A 12,199-nucleotide genomic window follows, 5' to 3' on the forward strand; every position below is an offset into this window, starting at 1 on the left:
GCATCAGTTGGGGCAACCACCCAAAATGTCCCATTCTGCCCTTCATATTGCAACAGTTTTGAGCTGCAGTATGTGTTGTACCTGTCCATCATTACTTGCAGTGATGTTGGCTGGGGTGATGGGGTGAAGCGGTAGAATGGAGGATCATAGGAGGAATCCCCTTCTTCTCTCCTTCATGTGGAGAATATGTGAGGGCTAGACTAGAAGAAGGGTAAAGGAAAACATACTCAAAATCTAGTTATCGCCTTACAAATGCTTAATGCTTAATTAAAAGGTTGGACATTATTGTCTGATACAAAATGTCCACACTGAATAGAAGAATGCAGAAGTAGTGTTGCAAATGAGATGCTATTGCACATGGATGTCCATTGCACATGGATACACATATGCTGACTTAATTCTGTAGTGCATTCATGAAACTGAGTAAGGGTTTGCAATTGTCCAGTTAATCTGAAGCTCTACTTGTGGAGACTTAGGATGGCTCTACAGTGTTGTATAATCCAGTTCAAAGCAGATAATCTGGATTCATAAACTGGATTATATGGCAGTGTAGATGGGGCCTTATACTACATGGAATTGTACCTCAACATTTTTAGCACACATGATTCCCCTCATCTACACAAAAAGGTCTGAATTCCAAAATACCTTGCAGAAATTGATCAGTATCTCAATTGCATAACTTCAAATGTCAATGAACTGTTTCTTGCTGAGGACAAACAAGTGCATGTGTATTCTTTGCATGCCTACTTGATGCCATTTAAAAAATAAATAAAAACATTGAGGTTTTTTCAGCCTTTACCATCTTCACTTATCATAATAACTACAGAACAAACAGACTCACATTTTTTTTGCTCCAGGCAAATAAACATGCTTCTTTATTGCTGGCTGGGTAGAGAACACAAATAAAACTGAATCTGAAAAGCAAAGGAAATGAAAAAATAAACCTCTAGCTCTGAATTGTTGTTGTGTTTAAGATGACCTTAAGGTGACTTTATCACAGGTTTTCTTGACAAGATTTTTTCAAGAGAGGGGTTGGTTTTGTCTGAAGTTGAGAGAATGTAACTTATCCTAGGTCTCCCAGTGTTTTTTTCCTGACCAAGTGCAGATTCAAATCCTGTTCCCCAGGGTTGTTGGCCCAACACTCGAACCATTATGCCTTGCTGGCTCATAGAATACAAAGTTCTGATAATTAAATGTTCAAGTACCATGTCGTTAGCACACTGTTTCTTTTATATATGAAACCATTCGAATGATTATGGCTAGGAAAATTCTATTGTCAGTCAGGGATAATTCTGGACAAGCAGACTGGTCTATATGTGTGTTTTCTGATGTTTTATTCGCCAGTCCCCCCCCCCCCTAATATTCCTATTGCTTTTGTACTTCAAACAAGCGGTCATTATTTAAATGGAGGCTGTCATTATGTGTCATGTCACAAATTCAAATGATATACCTCTCTGAACCCAATTCTAGAAGGTTATTTATGAAGTATAGATGTAAGTTTTGGTTTTCTTTTCATTCTGATAAATTTTCTTCTAGAAGAAAGCAATAACTAATTTTAGTCATTGTTTTCCTGCTGCAAGGAAGTCTTTGAAACCTGCACAGTTATAAAAGATTATTCACAGTTCAGGACTTATTCTGTACCAAGTTTGCCTGTATCATTATTTGTGCAGAATATGTGAATTCTCTGTAACAGACACTGCTGTTTCTTATGCAAAAATGCTGTGTGTAAATCTTGTGACAAATAAGCTCATTATAGCAGAAAAAGCTTTTTTCTGTACAGAAAATGTTTTCTGTGCAAAACAATCACTTATGAATTTTCCATGGAATATATCCCAAACTGAGATGGCTCTTGTCAGTTCCAGATTCTTCTCATTGGGGCTTCTTGACACTTGAAAGACACATTTTTCAAACATTTGTTCAAATAGTTTGGAGTATTCTTCCCCTCCCTAATAGAAAACACATTTTAGGCTGTGAGGAATGTACATCTACTTTCTATTGAGCTACTTTGAGCAAAGAGTAAAATGTATGTGTTGTCGAAGGCTTTCATGGCCAGAATCACAGGGTTGTTGTATGTCTTTCGGGCTGTGTGGCCATGTTCCAGAAGCATTCTCTCCTGACGTTTCGCCCACATCTATGGCAGGCATCCTCAGAGGTTGTGAGGTATGGATAAACTAAGTCAGGAAAGGAAAGAATATATATCTGTGTAGAGTCCAAGGTGTGGCAAGAGTTCTTTGTCACACAATCCACAAGGACTCCATCCCACTCAGACCCATTGTAAGTGCCATTGGATCGCCGACTTACAACCTGGCAAAATTTCTGGCTACACAGCTACAAACCCACATTGGGCTCACTGCACATTATATCAAGGACTCTACACACTTTATAGAAAAGATCAGCAACCTCAATCTAAGCACCAAGGACATCCTGATCAGCTTTGATGTGGTGTCCCTTTTTACCAAAGTCCCAGTAGCTGACACCCTCACACTAATCAAACAAAACTTCCCAGAAGACATCACAGCCCTGTTTCACCATTGCCTCACCACTAGCTACTTTCAGTGGGACACTGGATTCTATGAACAGAAGGATGGAGTGGCCATGGGGAGCCCTCTCAGCCCAGTAGTAGCAAATTTCTATATGGAATACTTTGAAAAACAGGCCCTAGAAACAGCACCAAAAAAGCCAACTGTTTGGTTCAGATACGTAGATGACACCTTCACAATTTGGAGCCATGGAGAGGAAGAACTCAGCAAGTTCCTGGACCATCTTAACAGCATCCACCCAAACATCCATTCACCATGGAAAAAGAAAAGGAAGGAAAACTGCCATTTCTAGATGTTCTGGTCATCCGCAAACCCAATCAACAATTGGGCCACACAGTTTACAGAAAACCTACACATACAGATAGATACCTTCATAAAAACTCCAACCATCACCCAAGTCAAAAAAGGAGCACAATCAAAGCCCTGACAGACCGTGCACAAAGAATCTGCGAACCTCACCTCCTCCAAGGTGAACTCAACCACCTAAACTGGGCTCTACAGGCCAATGGATACTCCACCACAGACATCAGAAGAGCTGCAAGGCCAAGAACAAGCCATGAGAGTCAAGACAAAGATCCACCCAGAGGAAAGGTGTTCTTACCATACATCAAGGGAACTACTGACCGCATAGGGAAGCTGATGAAGAAGCACAACCTACAAACTATCTACAGACCCACGAAGAAAATCCAACAAATGCTACGGTCAGCGAAGGACAAGAGGGATCCTCTCTCTTCTGCAGGAGTCTACCGGATACCATGCAGCTGTGGACAAGTCTACATAGGGACCACCAAACGCAGCACCCAAACAAGAGTCAAAGAACATGAAAGGCACTGCAGACTAATTCAACCAGAGAAATCAGCCATAGCAGAGCATTTGATGAACCAGCCTGGACACAGAATACTATTTAAGAACACAAAAATGCTGGACCATTCTAACAACTATCATGTCAGACTACACAGAGAAGCCATTGAAATCCACAAGCATGTGGACAACTTCAACAGAAAGGAAGAAACCATGAAAATGAACAAAATCTGGCTACCAGTATTACAAAACTCCAAAATCAAAACAGTAGATGGGAACCAACACAATGAGGACTTGACTGAACAAAGGATGCCCCCAGGCAAGGGACAAAACATTTCCAGTGCCAATTAGGGTGATTAACTGAAACATTAATGCTGGCTCCCAGTGACAAAGAACTCTTGCCACACCTTGGACTCTACACAGATATATATTCTTTCCTTTCCTGACTTAGTTTATCCATACCTCACAACCTCTGAGGATGCCTGCCATAGATGTGGGTGAAACGTCAGGAGAGAATGCTTCTGGAACATGGCCACACAGCCCGAAAGACATACAACAACCCAGTAAAATGTATGTTGTCACATTTCTAAAAACAATTGTAGCAAGCAACATGCAAGTGTAAATAACAATGTAGATGTCTTCAGTATGTGTGGCAATTCATTTTCAGTACTGACAAAATTTAAAATTTGAAGATCATATATTATACATCCAATTTTTCCCCCTGCTATCATACTTTCTTGCTCTTAGAATAGTAGAATTGGAAGTGATCACAAGGGACATCCAGTCCAACTCTCTGCCATAAAATCAAATTGCTCCTGACAGATGGACATCCATCCCCTGTTCAAAACCTGTAGAGGAGGAGACTCCACCACTCTCTGAAACAGTGTATTCCACTGCTCAACAGCTCTTTCCATCAGGATGTTCTTCCTAATATTCCAAAAGCAAACCTTGATTTTGTCATTTTATATGGGACATCATTTTACTATGCAGTTGTATATAATGGAGCTTGAGCATCTATGGACTTGGTTTCCACAAGGGATCCTGGAACTAAACCCTAGTGAATACAATGGGTTCACTGTATAGTTTAGATATATAAAGAAAATGGGCAAGGAAAGTTACAAAGGAAATGTGAACATGACTTATAAAATATTTTTCAGTGCTTTCTGCAAGGCTAGAAATGTTTCATGATGAGCAGAATTTTTAGTTGGGGGCATAATGGCTTCATTCCATCACCTTCTGCCCATAGCGACATTCCTGGCTTGTGAAGAGTTTCCAAAGCACATGAAATTATGTGTGCGTGTGGACGTGTGAGCATGCAGAATTATTATTGGCAAGTGCAATGTCATCATTTTTATAAGGGAAGGAATATCCTTAAAAATCCCAGTTAGCAAAAGAGATACATCTTATTTCTGTAAAGAATTATATTAGATATTTTTTGAGCAATTTGATGTCACAATAGAGATAAGCAACCTAGTCTGCTCCAGAGTTTTGGCTTACATTTCCTGTGAGCAATAGCTAGCAATGATCAGAGTTTCTGGGTGTTGCCATCTAAAAATATTTGTAAGGCACTGAGTTGTATTTCCCTGAGCAAAGACAACTCAAAGCAGTGCTTTGGGTTTTGCAAGGAAACAAGACATATCCAAGAAGAAATATCAATATCCTCTAATAAGGAGCAAGAAGTCTGTGTGGAAAACATGGCTAAATCAGAAGTGGCAGTTAATTTGCTTTCTGCACCTAAACCAATGTTCATACATGCGTGCGTTTCTGTTTACGGATACAGCCAATTCCATGTAATAAATAAAATTACAGAAAACCGTAGTCAAGAGGGGGCAAGTTTGGAAGAGAGGGTTTCTAAATGGTGTGGAATGACTTGAGGAATGGTAAAGTATTGCCTTTTAGATTAGTTGCAGGACTGGCACAAAAGTGATTTTCTCTGTGATTCTTCTGCTGGTGAAATATCAGGAAAGCATCAGAGAAGAATGATAACAGAGAGCGGCTAATGAATGTGTCAGTGGCAGTGCAAGGAAAGATCTTCATTTATGGAACAACTGAAATGGCTTGTACAATGAAGTGGCTCTTTGGGAAGAAACCAATTCCACTTAAGAATGCTGAGTGATGACTGCCTTGTAATAAAATGAGAAAGAGTTGTTAAGAAGGGGAAGATAAATTGCACTCATTTTAGTCAAACAATGTAGTCTGTGTTTGACAATAAGTGATTGCCCTCCCCTCACTTACCTCCAGTTGCAGTCATCATTAATTCTCCCCATTAGTCAGAAAATATAGATGTTTTTCCTATGAACCATGTCCCAGTGGAAATACATAACAGCCATGGTTCACTCTCTCAGCCTCAGAGGAAGGCAATGGAAAACCTCTTCAGAACAAATCTTGCCAAGAAAACCACTTGAATTAGTGTGAACTATTTTGTGAGCCCATTTTCATCCTGTTCTTTCACTGTGTTTAGATTCACCTTTCTACATATTCAGAAAAGGAACATACGTATACTGCCATTGCTTGTTTTTGGTTTTGGATTGTATGGAGAACTTGCATGGTGCACAACTCTTTTGAGATCAAGGTTTAAATCCTTGTTCAGCCATGGAAGAGTTGGAGCACAACTCTTGAGATCACGCCTTCCAAAGCTTTGCTTGTGTTTATAATGGTATTTTAATTATTATTTAATAAATAATTATTAAGGGGTGCTTTGCTAGTGCTTTTGGTGTACAAAGACAGAAGGGGGTTGGACTAAATGGCCCAAGGGGTCTTTTCCAACCCTCTATATTATTATTATTATTATTATTATTATTATTATTATTATTATTAAATGTTGAGGCTGTATTTGTTCCTGTTTTGTTTTTTTTTACTTCAAAATAAGATATGAGCAATGTGCATAGGAATTTGTTCATAGTTTTTAAAAAAAACTGTAGTCCGGCCCTCCAACGGTCTGAGGGACCGTGAACTGGCCCCTTGTTTAAAATGTTTGGGGATCCCTGGCTTGGACTATGGAATGCCTCGTCCTAATGAGGCATTTCCTTAGTACAGTAGAGTCTCACTTATCCAACACTCGCTTATCCAACGTTCTGGATTATCCAACGCTTTTTTGTAGTCAATGTTTTCAATACATCGTGATATTTTGGTGCTAAATTCATAAATACAGTAATTACTACATAGCATTACTGTGTATTGAACTACTTTTTCTGTCAAATTTGTTGCATAACATGATGTTTTGGTACTTAATTTGTAAAATCATAACCTAATTTGATGTTTAATAGGTTTTTCCTTAATCTCTCCTTATTATCCAACATGTTCACTTATCCAACGTTCTGCCGGCCCTTTTACGTTGGATAAGCGAGACTCTACTGTATATGTTTTAATGACTCTTCTCCAGCATTTGTGTCCCATGGTGGATCCCTAGAATAGTCAAGAACAAACACCGATTCTTTCATCATGAAAGTCCTGTCCTGCAGGACACAACCAGTCTTGGCAGCATGCTTCAGAGGATATTGTTTTTCATGACTCACTGTATCATTGAGAACTCCGGGTTTCCTCAGAACTCAATTTGGAAACCACTGTTATAGAGCATGATATTATACAAACACTGAGGTGACATTATATGACTTTTATAGACAGATATGCTTGAGCAAATGTTTGCCTTTCCTTAGTGACAATGCATGAAATCTGACAGGATAAAAATAGAATGTGATTACATTTATTTTTCATTCTTGTATTTTGTCCTTTCAACAAGGACCTCAACAAGTTTTTAAATATATATATATATATATATATATATATATATATATATATATATAGATAAAGGTTTCCCCTGACGTTAAATCCAGTCATGTCTGACTCTGGGGATTGGTGCTCATCTCCATTTCTAAGCCGAAGAGCCAGCGTTGTCCGTAGACACCTCCAAGATCATGTGGCCGGTCATGGAGCACCATTACCTTCCCGCCAGAGTGGTATTTATTGATCTACTCACATTTGCATGTTTTCGAACTGCTAGGTTGGCAGGAGCTGGAGCTAACAGCGGGTGCTCAAGCTGTTCACGGGATTTGAACCTGGGATCTCTCGGACTGCAAGTTCAGCAGCTCAGCGCTTTAACGCACTTCGCCACCGGGGCTCCTTATATATACATATATATCTTCAAAATAAAATTCTATCTATCTATCTACCTATCTATCTTCAACTGCTTAACTGAAAAATTTCCTCTGACACTTTATAATTATGACATTTCTGAATTGTGAAATGGATTATGAATCAAAATGGCCCAAACAATAAAGTAGACAATTCTTGTATTAAAATGCTAAAAGATTAAGGGCTTGTCTACATTTATGGGGGAAAGGAATCTGTTTGGCACTGCATTTCCTCAGTCTGTATTGAACCTGCAGTGGCCTCATTAATGCCACACACATAACTTTCATTCTGGTGAGATTGCCATAACTGGCGACTATACATTTTCTTCTTGTGAATACACCTTGCTGTTAGGGGATGGACCACATTTCCAATCCTTGCATTATTTTCGGGTACACAGATGTGGCCGCTCTGTTTTCTTTTCCCCAACATGCATGGAAATATATGTATTTTCTGCTGAAAGGGATGCACTAATATTGCTATACTGGTATGCAGATATCCACGCACATGTACCTTCTTTTATATATAAATGTAAAGTCAACCCAGGAATGAACCATTTTCTTGTGGAAATTATCACTGCCAACAACCGTTCTGCCCACCACTTTCTTACCAAAACTCCACAGAAAAATAATGTCACCCAAATGGATGGCCATATGCCAAAATATGTAATTTTCTTTAAAACTATAGAGTAAAAGGCAAGATTAAAACTAGATTAAAGCCCAAAGAACAAAACTGTTAACTATTAGGAAAGAACATTGTGCATCAAGTTTGCTCAATGACTGCAAACTGCCTGTATAAATAAGCACCAAGAGTTTTTTTTATAAAAAAAAATAACAAAAGCAATAAAACCAACAAGTTATAGATGAAATCACTGCAAAAAGAGGAAAGTCCTAGCTACTGAAATAAAAAAGTCAGGTGGTTATTCTATGGATTGGAATTTCCCAGATGGAGGAGAAGTCTATCTTGCTTTCACTGTCTGCCACTCTGTGGTGGTTGGTAGCTCTGATGTCATTGAGATGGTAAACCTATTTGTTTTTAAGGTAACGGTCCAAAATGTGGAACCTATTTTGGAAATAAGGTTCAGTAAATGGGAATGACTCCTTTAAAGTCTAAAATGCCACCTTAATTCTCCTGTTTGCATCAGCCCGCCCCTCCCATTGCACCATTATAGGGAAAAGCTCTCAAAGAAAAGGCTTTCCAGGATTATTATAAAAATCAAGCAGAAATTGACAAGCTGGAAAGCATCCAGAGGAAGGCAACTAAAATGATTAAGGGTCTGGAGAACAAGCCCTATGAGGAGCGGCTTAAAGAACTGGGCATGTTTAGCCTGCAGAAGAGAAGGCTGAGAGGAGACATGATAGCCATGTATAAATATGTGAGGGAAAGTCATAGGGAGGAGGGAGCAAGCTTGTTTTCTGCTGCCATGGGGACTAGGACACGGAACAATGGCTTCAAAGTACAGGAAAGGAGATTCCACCTGAACATCAGGAAGAACTTCCTCACAGTGAGGGCTGTTTGGCAGTGGAACTCTCTCCCCGGACTGTGGTGGAGGCTCCTTCTTTGGAGGCTTTTAAGCAGAGGTTGGATGGCCATCTGTCGGGGGTGCTTTGAATGAGATTTTCCTGCTTCTTGGCAGGGGGCTGGACTGGATGACCCGTGAGGTCTCTTCCAACTCTACGATTCTATGATTCTATTATTCTAAATCTTATTGACCAATGTAACTATGCTGGTAAACTCTCTCTCTCTCTCTCTCTCTCTCTCTCTCTATATATATATATATATATATATATATATATATACATACAATTTATATAAAATTATATAAAATTTGCTACAGTAATAGTGGCATTAATGGGAAGGCAAAGGAAGCCATTGCGATGTAGAAAGATGTTCAGGTCCCAATAAGCCTCTTTTTACAATAGGCTTTCAAGGTAAAGACACTCTGAGAAAGCTATCTTACAAAATCGCCTCCCCCAACCAAACAACTCTCCAAGGTACCTTTTCCAGAGTCCCTTTAGTATCAGTGGTCCAGCATTGTAGAAAGGGGGTACTTGGGGCCCAGCAGCTTTCTTTCTATATGGAAATACAAATTAACTCTCTTTCCCACTCTGCCCTTCCTGCAATACACACTACTTCTATGCTCTTTAATATAATTACTATTATATGTCATTTTTTATGACTTGCGGGAATGATTTATACTAATCAAGACCAAAATTAGAAGTGCAGATAATAAAATTAACTGACTACGTTGTTTCTTGGAAACAATGCAAGCAATTCTTCAGTTGAAAGGCATTGTCTTTTATACAAAATTATAATCTTCTTTCTTATGCTTTTGAAATTCTACAAAGAGGAAAAAAATGTTTGACACATTATTTTTAGACCAGAGAACTGACATAGGAAAAGTAATTCTTGATGTAACATATATTGTTTCCTTCCAAAGTTTTACCCCAGCACTTAAAATGGTTTCAGCCATGAAATAGCAGGGCAAAGATTAATCCATTTAGTGACTGCAAGCAGGTGGTACTTGTTTTCCCCCAAGCTAAATCTGTTGTTCTGGGATTTTTCAGAACAAGCATTTAGCTGTGATTCTATACTTACTCCATTTGTCAATTTTGATGTCCAAATGTTATTTTATTGTAGCAAAACACCTTGAATGTGCGGTGCTGAATGACAGTTATACTGTAACTACTAGATATTATCGGGAAAGAAAAGGAAAGAAAATGCCAAAGAAAGAGCATGTAGAAGACAAAGCAAAATCTGAAAGCATGCAGATGGAATATAGCTTATCCAAATAAGTTCAATTCTAGATGTCAGTTCTAGAAATGTGGCTAATATTTCCAACTCCTAGTTTATAGACTAGTAATTCTGGCATAGCAATGAACTATTGTCCCATCCAAGAGCCAACATAGTATAGGAGTTTGAACATTGGTCTACAACTCTGGAGATCAGGATTTGAATGCCTGCTCAGCCATGGATACCACTGGGTGATTTTGGGAAACTCTCTCAGCCTCAGGTAAACTCCCTTTGAACAAGAAAAGCCAAGCAACACCATGGTCACCATAAATCAGAAATGTCTTCAAGGCAGATAACAACAAATTATTGCCCCACCTGACCTACACAATTTTTTATGTTTAGTTGTTAGGATGCTGGAAAGAAGAAAGATTTTGATTCAGTTATTTCTATCACCAGGGTAGCATGCAAGTAAGAATGTGTGTGAATGAAGAAGGGAGGGTCATAAAATCATAACGTTGGAACAGATTACATGGGCCATCCAGTCCAACCACCTGCCATGCAGCAAAACCACAAAGAACCTCCAATAGATTGCCATTTTAAAAAGCCTTCAAAGAAGGAGTTTCCACTACACTCTGAGGCAGACAGTTCCACAGTTAAACAACTCTTATGGTCAGGAAGTTCTTCCTAATGTTCAGGTGGAATCTCCTTTCCTGTAATTTGAACTCATGGAAAATTCATTGCAAATATGATCTGGCATGGGAACTCACCAAAAATTGTAATCCAGTCATGGTTATCATTTTAGAAGAGGTACATCTCCAGGTGTGAACCAAGAGAGAAAGTCTTTTCAAATATAGCAGTCCTGTAGAAAGTCCAAACAGGATTACTGAGATATACCACCCAGATAATTAAGGATGGACCTAGGAGATCACTTCACTTTGAATACCATCAAGATAATATTAAAAGGTGAGATTGTGTAATGCCCCATGGGCCTCTGAGTCCTGACCCTAGCGCCATTATGGATCATGGTGATGAAGACATGGGATTTCTGCCATCTCAGCAAGAGACCGTGCCATTCCAGATGCCTTTTGTTGATAATTCTTGCCAAGAACTCATTAAAACGGACCTTGAACAAGCTATTCCCAGCGCTTCTCCCCCTTTCGCGAGAAGGGAGTTTTTTGAGACTAGTCTCTCAGAGAAAGTGCAAACAAGGAAAAGTGCCAGATTAGCAGCCAGACAGGGTGCTAATTAGCTCGTTTCTCCTGAGAGTTTTAAGGGAGGAACGCATCTGGATGAAGATGTGTTTCAGTTCTTTTCCCTTGGGAAAAGAAGCACTGGACACCTGTTTGTAGAAAGATTTGAAGTTCTTTAAAAGCTTCCCGCACAGACTAGCCCGCGCAGAGTCAACAAGTCAGCTCAAGGATTAACTTCGGTTCCAGCCAAGTGTGGACTGCGTTTTGAGTCCGCTAACTCCAGTTTCATCGTGTCTTGCCTTTTCGTGTTCTTGACCCGTCTCATCATGTTCCCAGCCTTGTATCTTGTGCCAAGTATCCAGTCTTGTCTTCAGTTCCTGCATTGGACTTACTTTGAACTCTAGTAAAATCTTGGACGTTTCCCCACTCAAACTGCTTGGAAGTTGAGTGTGTTTCGGTTTTGGATTATGTCAGGACCCAGGCTGCAGAGCACCAATAACCATACGCAGAGGCCAGAATCTATCTAATATCTTTATTAAGGAAATATATAAAGTCAATAAAAACAAGTGTAGAATATAGTTCAGAAGTAGACCTATCAGAAAAGGTCAAATATAGTCCAAGAAAACAATGTCCAATATATGATATTAAAGTCCAAAGTTATAATCCACTTCACCGAAACACACACTATTTGGCAAGCAATAGTGTGGGGAACTGTCCATAGTCTTTGAGGCTTAAGGTAAATCCGAAGGAAAGGAAAACAAGGCTGGAATCCGAGAAACAGGGTCCGTGGTTTAAAACGCAAAGCAA

The sequence above is a fragment of the Anolis carolinensis genome, chromosome 3, assembly GCF_035594765.1.
Source record: "Anolis carolinensis isolate JA03-04 chromosome 3, rAnoCar3.1.pri, whole genome shotgun sequence".
NCBI lineage: Eukaryota > Metazoa > Chordata > Lepidosauria > Squamata > Dactyloidae > Anolis > Anolis carolinensis.